This window comes from Buteo buteo, chromosome 3 (assembly GCF_964188355.1).
Source record: "Buteo buteo chromosome 3, bButBut1.hap1.1, whole genome shotgun sequence".
Lineage (NCBI taxonomy): Eukaryota > Metazoa > Chordata > Aves > Accipitriformes > Accipitridae > Buteo > Buteo buteo.
Window position 1 is genome coordinate 37109498 of NC_134173.1, and position 22991 is coordinate 37132488.

At 39.1% G+C, this 22991-nt stretch overlaps 1 protein-coding gene across 1 annotated transcript in view; it reads left to right on the forward strand.

The window, feature by feature from the left end:
• Positions 1 to 22991, forward strand: part of FAM110B (family with sequence similarity 110 member B) — a 117256-nt gene that overhangs the window by 17550 nt on the left and 76715 nt on the right. Inside the window, exon 2 of the mRNA XM_075023323.1 lies at positions 13404 to 13526. The gene's annotated coding sequence lies outside the window, so the exon portion shown is untranslated. The remainder of the gene's footprint in view (positions 1 to 13403; positions 13527 to 22991) is intronic.

Genomic DNA, 22991 nt, shown 5'->3' on the forward strand with positions numbered 1-22991 from the left:
TCTGAGGGTTGGTGTGAAAATCTAGAAAATCTGAAGTCAAAACTTCAGAGGTTTCAAAGCCCCTTAACTCAGTAAGATTTTTTGACATGGAGATGGACTTAATTTAGATTTGTAATAGCACCCACTGTAGCGGATGCTACAACAAAATAAATCTGTGGTAAGACGAACAAGAGAATGTATGGAGGTAAGTGTAGTTACAGGGCTGCTGGGAAAACTTCAGCTGTTGACAATTTCACTGATGTGTTTCTGCAAAACAATTGCCAGTGTTCCCTCATTCTCACTATGCAAAAAGATGCTTAAATGAAAATTAAGCCTGTTTGGAGGTGCTGCTAATTAGCTCTTGTGTCCCACATTGAGGGAGCCATGAGCTGCCCCCCTGCATGGGGGGGAAGGGAGGGAAGGGAATTCTTCCATCTCTGATCCATATATTTGTAATCTCCTACTGTTATTGTTCAGAGGCCTAAAAATATGCTGGATTCTGTTTCGAGAAGAAGATTGAATGTATGTTACTGTAGGAACAGTGTTTTAGGTAGTTTAGGCAAGAAAATAGCTGTTGTATAAAAATGCCTACATAAGTGTAGAGTCTTCCATTGGCATGCTTTTGAGACAAATAAATTTGTTCTCTATACAACTGAGTGCTGTTTTTTTCGATTCTCATAGAAGCTCAGCAGTAAGCCTTGAGCACAGAATAAATTCTTTATCTTGTGTGATTTGTGTGTATTTGTCTTTCAAATCTGTTTAACAAAGTAGTGCAACAAATTTAGGATTAGCGACATGCTAGTTAGCTTTGCTGAAGGAGGCTGGGACAGAAAAAAGGGGAAATTCACGTTTTTTTGCATTAGGTATGATTAGCTGGCACAAAGATTAGCTGTATCATGCATTTCTTTTCAAATGGTTCGTGACCTCATGGGTGCAAGGAAGTTGTGATCCAGCTGTAGCAGTATAAATTTGGCAAAGAAAATAAGCACGGGTTTTGTGCAGATTTGTATATTGGCAGTAAAATATTCTCAGATCATGGGCTTTGCTTTTACGTCTCACAAATGTAAAAATAATGTTGATTTAGTGCCAAGTGTCTGTTGTTACACATGCCTGTTTATTTTAGTGCTCTTTACTGCTTTTATTGCCTTTATGTTTTCTCTGGATCCACTCTGACACTTATGATATGGAGTGCTGTTAATACCAGCTTAAATCAGGTATCGCTCACAAAAGTTTCTGATACGTTATGAGTTTTAAATTGCAGTAACATGAAGTCTGGACTGTAAAATCCTACCTTTAATCTAGGCTTATTTGGTTAGGCTGTGTTAAATCCACTCCTAAAAATACTCAAGCTTTTTTGTTTTTTTTTATTATTTTCATTTGGGATCAAATCTCTTTGAACTGTGTAGACACGCACCTGTGCTCATTTTAATCCCTGTGTAGTTTCATCAATTATCACAGCAGGCAAGAAGAAAATCAAATTGTAAAATGCTTTTGAAAAGTAAATACATTCAACCTGGGGTTCAGGTTTCTGTTTTAATCAAACATCATCTGTATTCATGTTCTTACACAAAGCTGGCTAAGGGAGGGGCATGAAAAGCCTTTTTTTTGTTTTCATTGTGAAATACCTGTTTTGAAGTGCTCTGGTGTACGATGGGTATAATATGTTAGTGTTTGCAGAGGAAAGCTGTGTTGTGTGTGTGTGTATACAGATTTTTTTTATTTTAAGCTGGAGAAAATCTAGGTCAAGAGATTTCATTCTTATTAATAACTTAAGGCTTTATTCAACAAAAATTATCCTCCATGGCTAGAAAGCTTCCTGACTGTGGAAGCGCTGGTGGGGAAGGAACTCCTGCCCTCAAACATCGATGGGAGCATTTCCCTTTCCATCAGGCTGTTAAAATGCTCACCTTCCCCCATGTGTTTTTGATTGCCACCATAAAAGCTCACAGGGGCACACGCTTCGTGTGTTTCTCAGTGCAGGGCTGTGCTTGGGGCCGGGGACCCTCGGCGTTTCCCCCTCCATGTTGTGCCTGCTTTCCAGCCTAGGCCCCACGCCATGGCCCTGGCCTTCCAGCACTGCCTCCACCTCCTGACCGTGGGTGATCGCATTCCACCCAAAACAGGTCTGGTGGTGTTGCTGTAAGAAACTCCGGCCACAGGACTGAATTTTTTTTTGTGTGTGTGTGAAAGCATCCCTGTCAGCAAAATAAGTAAATAAATATGAAAGCTTGCCAATTCTTGTTTTAATTCATTGGGAGATACTAAAACATGAAATCTCTCCCTTGGCCTTGTCCAGCTTTCCTGCCTCTCTTCCTCAGCAGTCGCTGCCATGTGTGTTTAGCTCCACAGCACCAGCCCCTCGGCCCAGTGATAAATATGCAAACAGGAAAAATTGGGAAAAGTGCTGTTAAATATGTAAACTGGAAGAATAGGGAAATTCTTGGCTCTTTCAGCTACAGTAAGCTACTATATTAGAGGTTTAAACAAACTTGGGGAAAACAGTTGTTATGAAGCCTTTAATTTTCCCTTAAACTTCTGTGTCACCCTAGAACCAAAAGCAAAGGTAGTTAAGTTAGGATGATTAGTCATGGAACAACTTACACAGGGGATGTAATGAATTTTCCATCAACTTGCAAGTTCTGTAAATCAAGATAAGAGGCTTCTCTAAAATACACTGTTTGTAAGCTATGGCTGCTGTACTTGACAAAGAGATTAGATTAAGTAAGTTAGATGCCATCTGTGTTGGCATCTTGAAGTTGTTTCTGGAGTAGTTCCTTCAAATGTTAAAGTTTAGAGAATTAGTCTGTATTTCCATGTCTAACACTGTATCGAGCAGTGCAAACTTGAGGCAGAAAAAGTCATTTTAAGTTAAAAAGGTTGTGTTCAGGACTTCTGTATTGACACTTTCCTTTTCTCCTGTTCGTGCCCAAGATCTTGTGGGAGAGGTCGGAAAACCTACCTATCTGCCGCTACAGGACCTGCCAATGGTTCCTATCTGCCCTGCAAAACTTGGTTTTGTGCTGACAAAAGGCGAGGAACATTACATTTATCACTTTCAGGGGAAGTCTTCCAATGCGTGGAGTTGCAGGTCCCAACTTCCCGAAATGAGATGTGCAGAAGCCTTAGACGTTGTAGTCAGCCCACGGTGACTAATATAATTGCATCTTCTTGAATAACTACTGTAGATGTGAAGCAGACTTTGAAGCAAGTCATTTGACACCCACACAGGATGAAATTATAACATCCCAAATAAATTGCTATGTAGTGTAAGTGCTAAAGTGTTGTCAATACAAAGAAACTTTGTTCCCAACAATTCTTCATATGTTGAAAATTGCTTGAAATTTGCTGGATTAAAAAGTTAACTTGCGTAGTTAGGTTATTTGCATGTAAAATGAGCAAAGATTATCAAGATCATTAAAAACATAAAACACAGGAGAGAAAAATGTCAAATGTATTTTAAGTATACCTATCAAATTCTGTTCACATCCCACATATTTTATTGTAAGTTTTACAGTTAGTGACCAAATGGTGACTTTTGGTGTACTACTTTTCCTTTGAAGTGTAATAAAATAATCATTACCTATTTTGTGGCAAGAAAACTGAAACATATTCTGCTTGAATTGCATCATATGAAACCCCTCAGCAGGGTCTGAGGAGGCATGCTTCTGAAAATTTATCCCCCTTTTTATTAGCACACAAACATAATAACTGGAAACTTAAATGCATTGTCTGTACAGTGTGAAAATGTAGCTGTAGAAGTGATAGCACTGCAGTAAAGATTAAGGTAGAAATCTCTTTAGATGTTGGACTTCAAAGTTTGTTCCTTTTGTCTTTAGTGCTTTTGATACTTAATTTTGTATGTTACACAAGCACCTCCTTAGATGCCTCACATATTTGAGCTTACAATTCAGAATGTTCAAATTCAATGTTTGGAGTTTAATAGTTGTTTGGGTGCCTATCTTTGTAGATAACTTGCACAGAATTTTCTGCAGGAACATTTACAAGGGAGAATGTCATACTGACATTTTATTAGTCTGGTGGAATCATCAAAATGTGCATCATTAGGGATACGTCAGTGCCTCCAGTGAAAAATACGTAATTTGATATACAAAAATGGTGCATGTATTTTTGGAGATCTTTTTGTAACCCAAATTATTTTCTTAGCTGTGAGATTAACCAGTGCACATGTTAGTGGTCCATCTCTATTATTTAAAAAAGAATTGCTAGGTAGTTTCAGAATGAGTGACAGGGTATGATGATCTCTCGATTGCCGTTTGGCTTCAGGGTGGAGGAGAGACCTTGCTTTATGGACCAATGACGTGCAACTGGCAAGTTGCAACCTCCCATGTGTCCTTTCTCTTCCTTTCTGACTGCTGCTGTGAAATAACTGTCTACTTTATGAATTCTGTTACTATTTTGAAAGCTTTTTAAAAATATTGTATGCTCTTTCCTTCTTCCCTGACCTCAGTGCTGTTCAATGAGGACAAGAGTTATCAAAGGAAGACTATGCACGTGGCAACCTATGGAAAAGCCCTATCAGCTGTCTGTGGCTTTTCATCCTCCATCTAGTGATACAATGCGACTGCTTGATGTCCTACTTAGTATTTTTTATTTATAAGGTATAAGAAAAGTGTCAAAAGTTTATGAGTTGTCAGAACAATGTGAGAATATAGTCTCTTAAGTTTCTCTCCTGGTTTGACATTTGACAAAAAAGTGGCCCAAATCAAGGTCAAGCTGATGGAGGTATTCTGCAACTGTTGCTACTTTCATGCCTTATCATAGCGACCTGATACAAGGTTGCTAAGTGTTTATAAAAGAAGTAGTGAATGGCCAAGTCCTCAGAAAGGAAGTGTAAAACCTTCCGATTCAAACTGTTGATTTATACTGCTCTTAGCGTTAGTAGTTGGTTTGGCTGCTTGCCCCTTGCCTGTGTTTGCCAGCTTCCCGCTACTTGTAGCGGAGCAGATGCTTGGAGTCGCTTCCTCTGGGCTATGGAAGTGTTGTAGCACTGCACTGAAGTTCTGGGTAGTAATAATTTGTGTTTTCATTAAAATCTCTTAACCAATAACCAGATTTTGATAACTAGCTTTAAACAAAGAAAAATAAATGATCATGGGATCTTTTGTTTACTTCTGTACAGAATTGCCTCAGAAGGCCTGTTTCTAAGCTAGAGTTGCATCAGTATATGAAGCTGTTCTTTGCTTCTCAAAATTGTGATGTGCAGCACGAGAACATTATAATTAAATGCCTCTGATGAAGGTAGACTTTGCAGAGCTGGCATGTTGTGCTTGATCCCTGCTTTTGTAAACATATGCTGGGTTGTCCTAAGCACTGAGCCCATGGCCTAGGGGTGGGCTCCACTACTTGTGGCCCAGGGAGGAAGGCTGTTGGTAAGATGCCCTGTCTCCATGTGTCGCTTGGCGTGATGTAAGGATTCCTTCTGCAGCCTCATTAAAGTTGGATCATTGATATCCTGTACCCAGCACTCTTTTTCCTGCAGGTGTGATTATCATTTTACTGTTCCTATCAATGAAGATAGTAAAATATTGAAACAGGTCACAAAGGGAGGCATTAAACTGCTTGTGTTTTTTTGTAGTCCAATATTAGGTATATGTATTAAACAACAGTCATACTTTAATATAGTTTCTAGCAAAAGTTTATAGTGTGTGTACTCGAGGGTGTGTTGATCTGACCCTCCTTGAGTCCCCAGCTTGGTCAGTAGTGCAGGGTCCTAGGGTACTCCCCAGTTATATACTGTCCCAGGGAGCTCCCCACCTTAGGTCTGATGCAGACAAAACCTGGGTGTGAGAGCCAAAAGAGTTGAGGTGGGCCCCCCAGCTTGGCTGGTGACAGCGAGTAGGACTGACCACTGCAGCAGGCAGCACATCTGTGCCTGGCTGAGGTCTGTACGCTACTATATAGTGCCCTTGTACCTGGGTTTTTTTCAGTGTTGGTATGTTTTATAAATACTTTGGCACTCATTCTCTTGTGCTTTGGAAAGTCAGTTTTAGAAATTATCTCTGATGTAGGTCCTCTTTGTATGTTTGACCCTGTGGCCTGACCCCAAGTCGAAGCTTTGCATATCTTCTTATTCCCAGCAAAGTGGACTGTGGGGTTTTTTGAAGCCCAGCTGTAGAATTAGTATTTTCTGTTACGGATGATATATCTGTTTCATGTCTCTTATTACTAACATTTCATTTGTTGTCTGATTTAAAGTCTAAAACTGAGTTCACCTGTCTGTATCCTTTCCTTCTCCAGCTGTAAAACATCCAAAGAGAAACAAATACGGTTGAATAACCAGGAACCAAGTTAGTCTTCCTGGTTATACTGAGCTGTGAAGAGAGAATTGACAGTATGGGTGTGATGCAGGGTAAGCGAGTGGCTGTCCTCAAGTGAATATAGATTAAACTCAATTCTTGCTACTTTGGGGTTTTAATGATTTGCTGATGAAGATTCTTTACCTGGAAGCTTGCATGTAGAGGTGTGGGCTGGAGAGTCTTTCAGGCCAGAGGAAAACTTGCCTTTGCAGGCTGTAATGTCCATCTGTATTTCAGTCATGCCTAGTGAAACAATAAATTGATGACTTGTTTCCCTCAGCTGATTCCTCCTGGCAGTTGTTTCTTATTTCTTCTGAACTGCATAACTTTTTTTTCTCTGTGTTTGCAAATGTCTCATTATTAATAATTTGTACTTACTCTAGTTCTCAAGCTTATATTGTGAATTCAGTTCTTGTTGTGTTGGCCAGTGAGCAAACGAAGGTGACCTGAAACTCCTCCAAAATGTGTGCCTGACTCGGTGTTCAGTAACCATCTGGTACTTTCATACTTCCTGGTCTTCCCATAGATCTGATGAAAGTGCCATACTGCCTCTAGTCTTTCAGGTACTTTGGAGAACCACTCTTGCTTACTTCAGCACCTAACTGTGTCCTGAAAACCCGAGAGCTTTCTTCGTCTGATCATTTAATGGGATTGGGTGTCACTTTTATTGTTTTGAATGTGGGTCATTGTCCCTTGGTCATACCCAAGGGGGAACTAATACATCTCTCATGTGGTATGGTAGTTCAGTACCAGGATAGAAGGCTTAGGACTGCCATGTCTCTTGCACAGCTTGCGTTATGCGGATATGGCAAGATGAAGGGAAGATCAGAGGCTACAGCAAATTTGTTTTGTAATTTGCCTAAAAATCCTACTTCTCCAACTGTGGCTGGATTTGCAACAAAAACAATCGTGAGTCCAAATCTGTTGAAGGCGTTAAGTAACATTTGTCTAACTTTGATGTTGCAAAGACTTTTGAAAGTGTCTATGTGTTCCAGAGTATCTTTCTTAAAATGATACCGGTGTCGCTATTAAAAGCCAGAGAGAGGTGTCACCCTTGTCAGGTCTAAAAATCTGTCTCATGCATAGTTCATGCTTTTAGTTCCATGCTTTTGTTATGCTTAGTAGAGTTCCAGCTCTACCCATTAAGTGCTGCTAATTTTTGTAAAGTTTGTTGTGAGAATGCAGACAGGGTAGTGTAACATACATGATTGCCTCTTCAGCTGCATATAAGTACTCATGTATATTTTCATGAATGTCTTGTCTTAATATTTCTGCCAAATAGCAGGCAAAGATGTTGATAGCATATGGTTGCTTCTAATGCCTGTCCTAAAGTCAAACCAATTACTTAGCTTGTAACTCATGAACTACAAAGTGGTTATGCTTTCCTGGGGACTGTGAAAAATGAATAAAGCTAAATTGCAAACTCAAAAAAAGGACAGTTCGGAATTTGATTTACTTCAGGTGTTACACCCAGGACATCATTAAGAAACCTTTATATTTTGCACATAACTTTAAGATAGTGTATGCTGACACTGGATCATTGTATGTTCCCTGGATCATTAGTAAAGACTCGGAGAGTACATTGTTTTTTATAAATGGAACTCTCCAGGGCTGTATGCAAGTCTTCAACCATTTTCAAGACCTCCAAGTCATGAATCTCATTGGCATACATATATTGGTATCCCTGAATGACAGATTCTTAATTACTTTAATGATGCCCTTTTTAGGAGCTTAATTGACTTCTTTTAACTGCTGGAGAAGTCACCAGAAACTCTTACAAAGGGTCTCTTCTTTTGCCTTAATTTCAACTTCTGTAACCTATTTTATGGTTCTCTGTAATGTTAATAGTAAGAAGGCAGCATGTTATTTTTCTGTTCTCTTTCACAGGGAAAGCTTAAGAAACATGATTATTCTGACTGAATTTCCTAGTTATATTTACTTAAAATAAATCATGGTACCAGGCCCCTTTTTAAGCCTATCTTCTCTCGTCAATTGAATCATTATACTTGCTTTTCATCATATAACTTGTTTTCCTTACTGCTTCACAGCCTTTCTTTCGAACTCTTAGCTCAGCTGTTGTCACCGAAACCAGGAATGTTCATAAGTATGCAGGCTTTCTTCTTTCAAGTCCCTGGGCAAGAGGTGTACATTAACAGAGGCTGAAGATGGTAGGAGATTGTACATTAGCATATAAACTCAGTTCATAAATTCCCAGTTGCAGTTTTTAGTTGGTACTTCTTGAATTGTGTTTGTGTTTTCAGGTGGAGAGTGCTTTCAATCATCTGCTTTTCAGTGGAGTTTCTTGAAGGAATGGTTCCCCATGACAGTTGTGTCTATCCTCTTTGATAACTACCTATCTTAGCTGTTTGTCTTAGCAGACCTAAATCTGACTGCTTTTTTGTTGTCATTAATTTGCTTGGCATCTGAGTGTTGTTCCTCAGGTACACAAAGCATGTGGCAGGATGGAAGCCCGTCAGGTCCGTCCATGCTGTTGCTTTGTTCAAGTACTGTGATTTCCCTGTCTTCCGTTGCCCTCCAAGACAATTTCTTCCTCAAGAGACACACCATCTCTTTTTACTCATCTTTGGAGTCCTGTTTTACAGGGCTGCCCATTGATGCTTAAGAACCCTAATTATTTCCATCATAATGTCTATACTTATTTTCATTAATTTTTTTAACTCTAGAAAAATAAAACCCATCCTGCAGAACCAGGTAGCATGCTGGCCAGAAAACCTGTTTTTCTGTGTTCCCTTTTTTTTTCCCTTCCTTTTTTTTCCCTTATTATACTTCCATGACTGTTTATGATTCATTCCAAGAAAGTGCTAGACGTCCATTAAAAAGCTCCTAGAATAAATGCATATTTTATCATTTACCTTTATAAATTTATAAAAAACCCAGTGAGAAATGTTGGAAGGACAGAAGCTCTGGTTTTGTAAGTAATCATATGATTGCATTAAGGACTCCATTTTGTTTTCCTGATAAATGGTGCAACAGTGCATGTGGATCATAAAATGATAACTTGTCTGTACCTGATGTATTTCCATGGACACAGAGTGCTTAATCTGTAACTGATACAAACCTTAAGTGAAGCCCTCAGTCTTGGAGACTAGAGAAGAGAGTATCTGAGAATCTGGACAGAAAACTAATGAGGGTAAAACGAAACTCTGCTTTGTGTCTCTTCTCTTAGGTATGTTTTTCAAACATGCATACATACACACCAGCAAACTGGACTTGGTAATCTGCTTCTAATTGAAGCTTTCTGTCAGTATAATTAACATTTAGGAGATTAATGTACCTTCTGCTTCTGTAAATGTACTGTAACTTTCCCTGGCAGTATATAGTGGCTGGATAGCTTTGCTGATCAGAGTCTTCTAGTGAGATGCTCACAGCTGCAACGATAGTGGTAGTGAAGCTGTGAGACTTTTAAAGACGTTGCTACCTTCCAGTTGTCCAGTTGATGTAACTCTTGCTTGGGAAAATTAGCAGTATTTTCATCAAACTTTGTGGTGAGTAAGGCTCTTCTTAGTTTCTTATAGGTGTCTTACTTTGCAATGAAATTTATTATTTTTGGTCTAAGTTGGGGTGAATTTTTTTTAACAGCTGTGTATAATAAAGTCAGCAAACATGGAAGTTAAGATTTCCAGCTCAGAAGTAAACCCTCCAATATTGACAATAATTATGCATTTATTTGCCAGCAAAGGTAATACAGAGTAATGCTTATTGTAACACTTTGCGAAGTATGAACATGTTAACATTAATTGTGTGAAGCCTGACTTCTGATTTTTCTGGATTTCTTTAATTTGATTCCTCCATCTTTTCAGTGGTTTAATGTTGAATAAGCAAGCAGATTACAGCTTAGTTTTACTGTTGTTTTTAATGAAAACATGTCTGTCTACAGGAGTAGAAACTGCTGGAATTAGTGGATATGGCCCCTTTCTAACAAAACTCCACTAATTAATGCTTATGAAAATCATGTTGTCTAAATTGACTACACCACCTAATTTATGTTTGATGTGAATTTTTTGCCTGAAAGCTATAGAGAAGTGAGAGTAGTGACTCAGCACCTGTGAAAATTTAGGGTCTGCATTAAACACACTGCAATTTTTTGGCACAATATCCATTGGTAAATATTTCCTTGTTTCTAGTTATGTGTACAGCTGAGGTCTCCTATACCGCTTCTGCTTTGTTAAATATCTTTATTCTCTCTCAGGATCTGTGCTCTGTTTGGCTGCAGAAAGCATTCATCTCTCTTTTGGCACATAAAGTATATCTTATTTGAGTAGCTAGATTCTTCCAGCTGTGTAGTTTCAGTTTCCTGACTTCAGTTTCTCCCCAGTGACAGCGATTAAGGTAATGCCTTATCAAAGCATCAAGTTATCAAACGCTTGATCGTCTGCTGCTGAGTTTCCATATCGGCCTATTTCTTTGTCAAGAAATCCTACATTTTAAAAGACTTTAGTTTGGATTATGGAAACCTCAGGGTAGAGTCGAGTGAGGTTTGAAGGTTTAGATCAGTGCCTTTGGGATTGTTAGAATAAGAAGCCCATTCATTCATTCATTCACGGATCCTTCCGAATTAGGTTTGGCTTCTCTTCCTTGAGATGTGTATTTTTGTAAGTATTAAAACTTTGATTTCATACTTAGCAAGAGAATGAAAGAGAGGAAGAACATAGCATGTGAGGATGAAAACTCCTTTTAGAAAGAAAGCCCAAAGACTTGTTGATACTGGACAGTGAAGCAGGAAACGATGTGTGTCATACAAAGGCTCCAGCTTGTTGGATAAAGGCTGAAACTCAGGATGTAGTCTATAAATACAAAACAGTTTCATAAAAAAAAAATTTTAAAGTGCAGTTCTGAGTGCCTCAGAGAAGCTCACTGATAACTGTGCAGCTACTTTAATATATATATGTATTTGTGCACATGCATATACAGGCATACGTTCATACTATACTTTCTTCTTGAAACATGAATATATTCAACTTTGTGACATGTGTTTCCTGTAGGAGACTGGTTGCATTACCGGCACCAGATGCAAATTTGGGATCTACATCCCATATTCTTTGCAGACTCTAACCCAGCAACTTAGTGGAAAAGCAGAAACTAAGGGACTCCAATTTCAACAGGGCGGAAAGGGAGGAATTCGTGAAGCTGAGTATTTTCATGCACAAAAAGACAGAAACTTTTTTTCCACAGTATTTTGTCACAAGGTTTTCTTTTTAAGCAGTACATCTAGCAGCCTTCTAGGGGTTTTGGGGGTGTCTTCTGTCCTGAGCAGTTGATAGTTGTAAAAATTGTCACTCAACGTGGAGATAAAATTGCTTGTACCTGAACTTGCTCAAGCTGTTGGCCAAGAAACATGGCTGGAACAGATTTATTAGCTGCAATTAATGGCCATGTTCCCTTTTTTCCCTCTGATTTGTTGAATGTGAACTTACAGGGATTTAAAACTATGAGTTGCTGCCATCCTTTTGCTTGCGAAGTTGCTTTGGTTTTGCAACTGAAATGAGTGTCAGTTCAGAATTACTGCTTAAGATACAGTGATTTGGAATATCAGAATAACCTGTAATAATGAAAGTGTGTTTTTGGTTGGTAATCTGTTGAGCTTTGTTGTACTAAACAAGGCAAGGTTGGAAAATATCTCTTTTTTTCCTCCCATGTTTTTAAAATGCTGTTTATTTTTTTTTTTCTTCTTTCACCAAATATCAGAATAACAATACTGCAGCAGTCCCATAATAATTGAGTAGCTGTAATGCTACGTGACTCTGAATATGCTTATGCCTTCGTCTTCCTTTTGTTATTTTTTCTAATTTATAAGCACTTACATGAAGGTGCCCATCTGTCTCTGAAATCCCTCCATTGTTGCTTGTTTCTTTTGTACTGCTGTTTCAAAGGCAGCCAGTCTCCAAGACGAAGCTCCATCCACCCACCCAACACAAATGAACTCTCGTTTTAGGTGTACTAATGTCAAGACCCAAACTCAGGCAGGTTCCCCAACGATTGGGAGTGGGGAAACCCAAAGTAATTGATATCTGATGAATACTGCTGCCCTTTTGGTGTGTTAACTGTATGAGACAACAGTTTTCTTGAATTTGTGCTTAAACAGTTTCTGCAAATGTTTTCTGATATTTTTGTTAAAGGAACCTTGTGTTTCATCACATGGTCTGTAACCTGATTGCAGGTTTCTAGAGTTGAGTAACTGATTAGAAAATTAAAATAATTTGAAAGGGCTCAGAAATGTTTGCTTAAAAGAAGCTGCTGTGCCATCTGCTTGTGCCAGTAAGGGTGCTTGAGCACATACTAGCAAATAAAACCAAACGCCAGAAATCTCAGGTACCCAAGTACTTTTCTTTTTAGAGTATTATGATTAGAGCTGATCTTACTTGAGGTGGCTTGTTGAGAAAAAGAACATAAACCTAAACAGGGATTTGGGTCACATCTTGTAACCTACTAAATTCTGTATTGCTGTTATGCATGTAAGAAGCAGCAGTGAATCGCATTCATTTCAGGAAGGCAGTCTTGTTGTTATCCTTCCCTTCTGATGGTGGAGTTTAAGGATTTTTATTTTGAATTTTTCTGAGCAAAAGACAGTGTTTGGGAGTGCATATTTAACAAGGGCTGCTTTGTCAGCTGGGTGGAGGCGATGCGCAGGGAGGTAAGGTGGTTTGCAGGCAGGGTTTCTTGCCTGCAGTGGCACAGCATTCTGTGGCTCTCCCGAGAAGATGATGTCTCACCACTTGTGCTCTTTGCTCTGAAGCATTCCCAAAGTGTGTCTCTGAGCAGTTTCAGTATGGGGAAAGTAATGACATGAGAGAAACTCACCTGTAGGTCACCTGTTAAATTTCAGAGTTTGGAGATGATGCTGTTAGGACTAGCAATATAAATGCTAGAGAACATCTAAAGCTGACTGAGTGCTTGTCTGGTATCACTGACCACCTCTTTGCAGCCTTTCAGTCTCCAGAAGAAGGCGTATGTTTCTGTTTTCTGAAATTTATGTTGTTTAAGCCAAAAGATTCAACCTAAAAGGATGCTTGTTGCCTGTCCTAAAACTGTGGCTTTGATGACATGTGATGATGAAGCTAAATGCCTTCCCTGTTGCTGTGTCTCCAGGCACTGCTGCAAGGAGCCTCTGGGAGTTCCAGGACCTCCCTCCGTCCGGAGACCTCTGCTAAAGGTGAAGACCTCCTGCCAGGCCAGGCAGCCTTAGCAGGAGCTCAGAAATCTTACATCAAGGTAAAGAGATTCATTTTTCAAGTGAATTGACATGGCTGATACAATTTTCAAAATAACTATTTCTTTTCTTACTAAATAAACACACAAATGCATCTCTGAGCTTTCTTCTTCTTTTGTGTGTATTGCTGCTTGCTACCTGGTACAAATGTTGTCATAGCAAATGCTGAGGGAGGGGGGAAAAAGCAACATAGTACATGGTAGGTTTGAGCCAGAAGTAATTCCTTACAATATTAGTAGAAAGATATATCTGCAGTTCTTTGTTGACAAGGGAACAGGCTGTTTCAGAGCTCTACAGCATGCTCTGTTTTTAGAAATGTATCCCACTTTAATTGCCGCATTCAGAGCTCACTTCAAGTGGCCACAAAAATATGGAAACACTCTCGGATGTCTTCAGCAATGGGAGGAGAATGAGGTTTGCATATGATGAATTTCTGTTTACCAGCACTGTAATTATTTCTTAGTATGGTCATCCAGAACTCATTCTTGCTTGTAAAGGACAAATGCTGATGGATGAAAAAGAAATGTGACCCCGAGAGCTTTGTTGAATATATCAGCGCTACGGACCCAGGCACTTTGGGAGATTTGACTGTACTATGGTTTTGTTAGATAGCCAGGATTTTTGCATGTAGTGATGATATATGCACCATGTTTCCTTCATACTGACAAGATTAATTGAACCTTGTGTAGAGAATTGGCTGAAAAAAGTGAGTAGTAGTGGAAACGTTTTCTACAGATTTCTTCAAGATTACATGTAGGTCCTTCTAAAGGTCTGTCAACTTCCACATTTTTTTAAAATAGCTGCTGCAAGGTGGTAACTTCATTGTTGGAAGGTTCCTTAAATAAATATTCCTTGATTCATCTGAGAAGAATTGCAGATTTTTCGTGTTAGTCCTTTATCGATCTTTCTAATTTAGACTGGAATTAGAGCTCTGAACTACACCAAAGTTCATTGTCCTACCATCCATAGAGTAAAATCAAAATCAGTGTGAGTTTTCCCATTAGCACAGTCAGCATTTCACCCCATCACCTTCCTTCATGATCTGCTGTACACGCCTGGGAGTAAGACCACCAAGCACAGTTAGGGCCACTCATCTGTTTCTTACACCATTCCCGTTCTCTCTGCTTCTCACTTTGAATTCAGTTTCAACTGTGTTTCTCCAGTCCACTAGCAAGGTCATCTTGAACAACTGAGGATACTCTATTGAAACCTTGGCAGAACAAAAAAAATGATGATGATGATTATATAGTGACTTCAAACTGGAGGAAAAAAAACAGTCCAGAAATATTTCTCTCTCCTTAATGTTTCCTTTTGTTACGTTTGCCTTGAGAGTACATGAAACAATACAAGTTGAGATAACCATGCACTAAAAAAATAGACTATTTCTTCTGAATGTTATTTTAAAAGTGCAATTGTACCCATTGAGAGAGTAAAGACTTCATAGAAAGTATCTGCATAATCCCATGGGGTGCATGGATGTACCTAAGTGGGGTGGTGGTGGTTACAATTCATGTGCAACAGTATAGGGTACTGTCAGGTTTTGGTGATGCACAGTGTCTGGGATTGAAATGCAGCCGTGAACACTGTCATTACTTCCAGCAAGGCAGTTTGTTCTGTGCCTTTCTGTCTCTTGTTTCTCTTTGTTGGAGGGGTGTGTTGCTAACCAGAAACACATGATAAGAGACAGCCAAATGTTCTGGTGAAAATCAAGGGCACTTCATAGCTGTGAAGATTTTATATTTGCCCTAGATTTTTTTTTTTCATTGATGCAGCTGTAACTGTTGTTGTAAATTATATGAATAATTGATCAAGGAGTTCTTGTTACCTCAAGTAATGTTATGCTTATTGCTTCTCAGAACTGTGCTGCTCTTTGTTGTACTACGGCATTGCTCATACGCTGCTCTGTGTGTGTGGTTTTTATTCCCTTAAAGTTTTCTTCTGCTTCCACCCCCTTTGCTCTCCCCCTCTCCTCCCTTCCCTGCAAAAGCATGTTGTTTCTGCTTCAGTGTATTCCATGATTTAGCTGAAAAGCAGGGTCTTTTTTAAGCAACAGCAACACATTTAAAAAAACCTCCATGGCCCTGGGAACTGTGCAGTGTACACATCTGGTTTCACATAAGTATGAATTGCTGGCTTTACAAATGCGAAACATGTAGTCCTTGCCGCAGAGTTAGCTAAAGTGTTCCGTAACTTGAGACTGTATTCGAAATAAAAACAAAATTGTATAGCTTCTTTACCGTACTAATGGAAAACATTTAATTTACTTCTTCAAGCCAACCAAAAGAATGACGCAATGCTGCTCAAGCAGATTTACAGTGCCTTTTCTTCTGTAGAAATCAATACAGCTTGAAGGTGCTGCTATGGGAGCTGGCTAGTTGACTGCGATCCAGCTGTGTTCAAATGTAAACTTCTGTACCACAAACTAAAACTGATGATTTTAATTTATTCAGGCATCGCTGTATCTCTGAGATATTATAGTGTTGGATTTTATTCATGGCTTTTCTCTGCTTTATTGCCATTAATACTAGATTGGAATTTCGAAATAGCAAGTTCAGTCTGCTTACGATTTTTTTTCTCAAATCATTCAGTTATTTTCTGCATTTCCTGAATTAAAGTGCTTAGCTCTGTGGTAGTGATATCAGCAAAAGAAGCTCTGTGTACATGCCATGTGTTCCTTTCAGTGGAGTCTTTTTTTCCCCCTCAAAAACAAACAAAAAAAAGGGCAAAACCCAAAAACAGGCCTTCATTCAACAGGAGTGTTAAGGGCTAGCATAATAATTTTCCGCTTTGTACAGAAGAAGCTCTGAACATTAAATGTTCTTTGGTTTCCTCCTGCTAGAGGAGGTAAAATGCAACAGTGTTGTTTTGCCTCAGTCCAAAAAAGTTCTTAAAATAGAACAATATTTTTTTTGAAGAAGTGAAACCAGCAGTGCAGATTTTCATAATACACCAACTTTTATGCCTTTGTTTCCTTTCCTGTTTCCCTCTGCTCCCACTAATAGCTTTGACTTTATTTAAACTCTCTACTGTAAGAGGCTGCTGGTGTTTCTCTCCTTCTCATTTTCTTCCTTAATGGGATTTCAGTCTTGCTTAAGCGCTTTACTTCTGGCAGAAATTCTTTTCTAAAATAGCCCTTAGGATGGGGTCCCTGACATGGCTTTTCTCCTCAAGTTCTGTATTTCCTTGGGAAGTCCTTCACCGGTGGTCTGTCTGCTGGTCACACTAACTTCTACCGGAAAGAAAATCGCAACTTGATGCTTGTAGGCTAGCTTGCCAGAAGTACATTTCATCTTTTTTTTTAAAAAGAGAATTTCTACTTCCATTTCTCAAGTAACTTTGATCCAGGTTTCTTTAGTCTCTAACCATTTTCCTCTCCCGTATACTTAACCATCTCGTGGTGAATAAATAGCTTGAGAAGATGATGTAGAGGAATTGAGGCCCTTTTTGCAGGGGTAGTTCGGGATGCAGTTGATTAGCAAAGAGGAAGATGGGGATTTGAGTTGTACGAGAGTCTGGGGTTGGAAGTATTTTGGACTACTTTTTTTTTTCTCTTGAGAGGATGGAGAAGGTGATAATGAATACTCTTAAGATGGAGAGCAGTGTTGCTGATAGTTGCATTACTGTCTTTGAAAAGGCTACCATGTGAGACTTGATAGAGAAGTATGTGAATCCAAATTACAAATATTAATGGTTTTGCTTATCTGGAGGAAAACAGTGAAAACATCAGAGTTACAGGCCTGAACTACAGTACAGTTTCAAACATTCTTTAAAACAATTTTGTAAATTTTCAAACTACTGAATAGTTTTAATCATAGTATAAATACTGAATTTTTAAGATGTATTGAGTGTATATTCTGCTACAAAATCTTCTTTGATGGAAGTGTGGGAGAGCATACAGTGACAGTGTGATTATTATGTTTCCTGTAAACATAAGGACAGCTTATATTCAGTAGCTGCTAACTTAGACATAATAGAGATTTCAGATATTAGATATTGCCAAGAAATTTGAACAGCTTAGATTTATTTTCTGAAGTGCTTCCTGAAGACAGACAAACTGCCTCAGCATTAGCATTACTTAATCACAGTGACAAATCTGGATTTTTAGTGTTTGTACAGTCATAAATTTCTCCCTGGCTGCTATTTTGCAAGTTTTGTCTTGCATTGCAGAATATCAAATTACCAGAGGTACTGCCCCCCAATACTCTTTCAAAGGAGGGATGTTATAAGGAACAACACAAATCTTTAGTAGAAGAAAGAGGCCTATTACTACACCTCCCCCCCCCCCTTTTTTTTTTTTGTAAGATTTTCCCAATATTCAACCAATTCTACTCAGACTATCTATGTGGAACTGAAATGCAGTTGACTTCAACGAACAAGTTGATGCATTTTGGCTGTATGTTTAGCCCATAGGTTTTCAGTTTGACTACTCCAGAATTCTTGTTAGCATGAAAGGTCTGTCATTTAGTTTTCCTTTTACCTTTTTCCCTACACTAGCACTGGTAGTCCAGGCTGGAGTATGCCATAAAGACTTTTAAAGCTACACTTTGAATAAAGCTTACATTTACTACAGCATGTTTGCTTTGCATGGTTACAGTACTAGCACTGTATTCCCATGTAAACACTGTAATGAAGTTGTTAAGAAGAAAAGAAACACTTACAGCTTTTGCACTAAAGTTCATGGAGCATGAGATAGCTACGCTTAGGATGCTGGTACTTTGAAGGAATTAAAAAAAGCTTCTCATAAATAAATAAAATTCTCAGACTAGCAAAACAATATGTAAGTAATGAGAAGAAAGGCACTAATTATTATGTAGAGAATAATTTGAATTGAAAAGCCACAGTGGAAGCCACTTTATCATCTGACCTTCCTACATATGAATTGAAAACCAGGAAAAAGTACAGGGCATGACCTAAAAATGGTAGTCTGGAAGCTTCTTTGAGTATGTTGTGTCTTATTTTTGTCTAGCCTGAAATTTAGTTTTTCCTCTTAAGTAAAACCTGAATAAACTGTTTTGGCTGTTTGTGTTGTCCTCATGGTTCCAGCTCTGCCAAACATAGCTATTGCTACTTTATTTTAAGAATGACTCTTACTTGGAATTTGAGTCCTGATGGAAACAGAATGCCGTCAGGAAGATGCAGACCTGTTGTTAAGAAACTTAAATAAGATAAGGCTAATCCGATTGTATGCTTCCACTAGGAGTTAGCGTAGAAACTTCCTTTACTAGTTACAGCACTATAGCATTGGCTACATGCTTTACGGGATTTCTCCCCCAGTTTTCTTCTGAATTGTTGGCTTAGTTAGACATTAATATTCCAAATGTTTCATGCAGTCGTGGATCATGGCACTACACTGCCAATTTCCAGACTTCGGGGGGGGAAGCCTTTGTTTTCTACTGGTCAAAGAAGGCCAGCAAAAATAAGTGTACCTATAATCTCTTTGAATATGGCAAATTTAGGATTCTTTTATGCAGGATGTTTAATTTGAAATTTTTTTTGTATTAGTAGAGATACAGTAAGAATTACGATGCTGAATACCTGTGAGCTTTTGCTCTGGTGATTTAAAGTTTCAGAAGCAGAAACTGTGTGCACATAATAAGAATTTTTGAATTGTCATTTTGGGTTGGTACTGAACCAAACTTCATTATCCTGCCTTCAGGAAGAGCTAGTATTGGCTATTTAAAAAAAAAAAACCACCCAAAAAACAAATTTAAGAATTATCCTACAGGTGTAGGAGGATAATGTAGTCCCAATATTTGTTTTTACCTTGATCTTTTTCATTTAGAAATTAAACTGCAAACTGACTTCAGAATGAGGTTATCTTTTGACTTGTTTAAACCAGCCTTAGGTTTCTTAAAACTTGCAGCATAATAGAAGATTTGTAAGGAATTAGGGTATTAGGGCGTATGTTCTTGAAATAAGTTTGTTTTGAAAAGACATGCTTTTCAGATTCTCCTAAAAATGAGCAACTTCTGTAAATAACTTAATCCTAAGCAATGGTTGCATGCATGTAAGTAAGTAGTGGTCAGTCTCTCTTCCTTTTCTTCTAAAGAATCTGAAACTTTTATAAGACCAGATAGTTATCAGTAGGTTTTGACTCACTGGGAAGAAGGCGTAGATTAAGAGCAGAAACTTTTGTTCTTGGATCAGCAGCTAACTTGCTGTGTGGCCTTGGGCATGTCCTCTCGACTTCCTTGCACCGGCTTACCATTGTATCCACTGTTGTCACCACCACCATAAAGTTCTTTGCAAGCTTTGGAGTCAAAGTACAATTGAAACTGTTTATTATTCTGAGTGGACTCAACTTCATTTGCTATGCAGTTCCTCATATGGCAATGTAAAGTGCAGTTGAAATATGCAGTTTAGTCCATAAAGAACTTCAACAAAGTAAAACCACCCTGTGCAACATGTATTACAGTAAAGTGGATTTGAAAAAACCACTGTTTTATTTTAGGGATACCAGTGTGTACAAGGGGGGGGGAGCGGGGATAAAGCTACTTTGTTAAAAATGGGAATGCTATGACCAGAAGAGTTAAAATAAGAGGGAAGGAAAAGATCTGTCCTAAAATGAATACGTGGCAGTCTTAGTTTGCCTGAGTCTTTAGCAGAAGATTTCCACTTGTGTTTTCTGCCAAGTAAATTAAATTTATGAAGAAAAGCTAGACTCCAAGTGTTGGACTGTTGGTATCTTTTAACAAGGTTAATGTGGTGACGCAGAATATTGATTAGCGAGGTGACGTTTAGCAGTGGACCAGCTGAGAGATCTTTGTGTTCCTATGTAATGTGAAGATTGAGTGTCCCGTAAGCTTATTGTTTTGTGTTTTGTACTTACTTTTGCATGCGTGCCAGGACATGCTCCGGGAAGAGGCATAAACTTTTTTCCTTTTTTCTTTCACGAATACATTTATTTCCTGTCTAGAGCTGGAAAAGAGGAGCAACAAGAGGGGTTTTGTTAAATACAGCAAAATCTAATTACAGCTTGATTTAAAGCCACATTTACACAATGGCTGAGGGGTGAGTTCACTTCCACAAAAACAAACTTGTTGGCTTCCTACTGTGCATCGGGGAATGTGAAGATGCATGTCCTGGAGAGCAACTGCCTCCCTCTACTGGCACCAACTTTTCTTACACTGTGCTGCAGCTCTGCTGCATGATATAAAAATATGACTGTATTCCTATGCAAAAGAATACTGATGCATGAATTCATTGGTGTGTACTCATCTTACTGATTGTGCCGCAGGTAACACACGCTATGTTATGTGTTACATGTGATAGGCTTGATGTGTGTTTTCTGTGAGCTGTAGAAATCTTGTTCCTCGAACAGTTATTCCCTCCAACCCGTATTTTGAACAGTTGTGTCCCTGCTGATTCAAAGGAGTAATGTTGGTAAGTAAACTACATTTTCTTGACAATATAGCTTTTACTGAGTGTGCACCTCTGAAAGGTACATGCTCTCATCTTGATTGTTTGCTGAAGTATCTCTGCTGAAGGTATTTGAGTAGTTGAAAATGTGGCTTAAAATTTTTGGTGGTTTTCTTTCTTCAACTGGTTTAAATGTCCTGCTGTTCTTTTATCTCTGTTTCTCAGAGGAAATGGTTGTACATCTCCAGCTTACTGAAAGTTTGTAATCCATAATATGTTTTTATCTTCCTGCGATAGTCTTTGCCCAAAACCCTCATTGCATATAGTTTCATAACAGCAGTTCATAGTCGAGACTGACGTGCACATGGTCTTTATTCTTTTCTTGTTTCCAGCTGATGATTGCTTTTTTAGCAGAGTTTTTGATTACTGAACTTGCACTTTATGCTGCTACTGTTCCTTCCATTTCTGCTACTCTAATTCATAAGGATTAGAGTAGCAGAGTCTAGAGATTAGATATACGTGCTGCTGTTGTCTAGAAAAATCAGTGCTAAGGAAAGGTACTGGACTAGTCTAGCCCAATACACTTTTGGCAAATGTATGTTGCAGTTCACATTTTTTGATGTGTCCTTCTTTATTCTTGTCTTCAAAATTGTTCTAAAATCTTACACCTGAGGTGAGAATAAGGGGCTTACTGTTCCTTAGGCATGCATTAATATACCCAACACAAAATTATCCAACATGCCTATTCAGTGACCCTCAAGCAGGAGCAAAGCAGTTGTGCATGGTGAGGAAGGAGGTGTTGACAGGAGGCCAGCAGAGCAAAGGTGTTGCCCTGGAAGAGGGAAAGTGGTGGTAGAAGGTGGCTGATGGTGAGACTGAAGTTGTTGTGCTGCTCAGCAGCACTGCTGAGCCGTGTTTGGAAGCTGCTTAATGAAGGGATTTGAGTTAGTGAGAGGCTGGGGCAAGAGGGTCAGTTGGTGCCTCAGGACACAGGGGAAGTCCTGGGGAAGGAGGAACAGGCATGATGGGGCAGGAGGGGAGGGAGCAGATCCCTGTAAGGGTGAGTGGTGTCATGAGAAGGAAGAAGGGACACCAAAGCTTGCTCAGGAGATAGTATTGCAGGCACTGTAGGAGAGGCAAAGCTAGAGAGACAGAGCCAGGCTTGGACAGCACATGGAAGTAAAGCAGTTGAGGGAGATGAGGCTCTCTGAGCTGCATCTCTTCAGTGCGGTTAGTTTTGCAGAGAGGTTGGAAAAGAAGAGGGATACAGGTCTGTGGAGGGCTTGGGAGAGAAGTGGTGAGACGAGAGAGTCTGGCAGGGCATTTCTGACAGGTAAAGAATGAGCCGAAATTAGCGGCCCTTCCTGACCGGGGGGGGTGGGGTGTCAACGTGTGAAGAAATGGAAAGTTGCAAAAAACAGAGAGGAGAAGGGACAAGATCTTGTAAGGTGAATCTTTCTCTCACTGCTAGTGTGATCTCCTGTTTTTTGTTTGGTGTCTGCTCATTTAACACTTCTTGGAGGATTTCAGACTCAGCCATATTATTGTGATATTGGTGAACTATATCTGAGGTTGATGATGGGGGAAAAAGAGAACCACAAAGTTTGCTGTGGTACTGAGAGACATCAGTCAATAGTATGAAGACAATCATATCTCTGTGTATATCTATATACAATTGCACTCCTAAAACTACAAGAAAGTCTCTTTGCCGTGAAGTCATACCCAGGGAACTACCCAGGGAACTCTGCTTATCTTAAGGCTCAGACTTCTATTCAGTTTACACAAACTTTTGTAAACATCAATTCACCATTTCTTGCTTCTTCTCCAGGTATTTCTGGGCTTTAGTTAGGTCCTTGCTGGAGTTCCTGTATTCAGTACTTCATATTTTCTCAGAGAAGTAGTCATGTGAAGGTCATCAACTGTACAAAGAGAAATAAATTGTCTTTTCCAGCACTATTTTGACTGCATCGTATGTGGCCTTCAAACCTTAAGGTGCCCGACACTGCTAGGAGGATCACCTTGTGGTCTTACCCTTTTCCATCATGTGATGTTGAAGTTCTAGCCTAGTAAAAGGAAGGAGACGGACATTCACTGAGATAAAAAAAGCA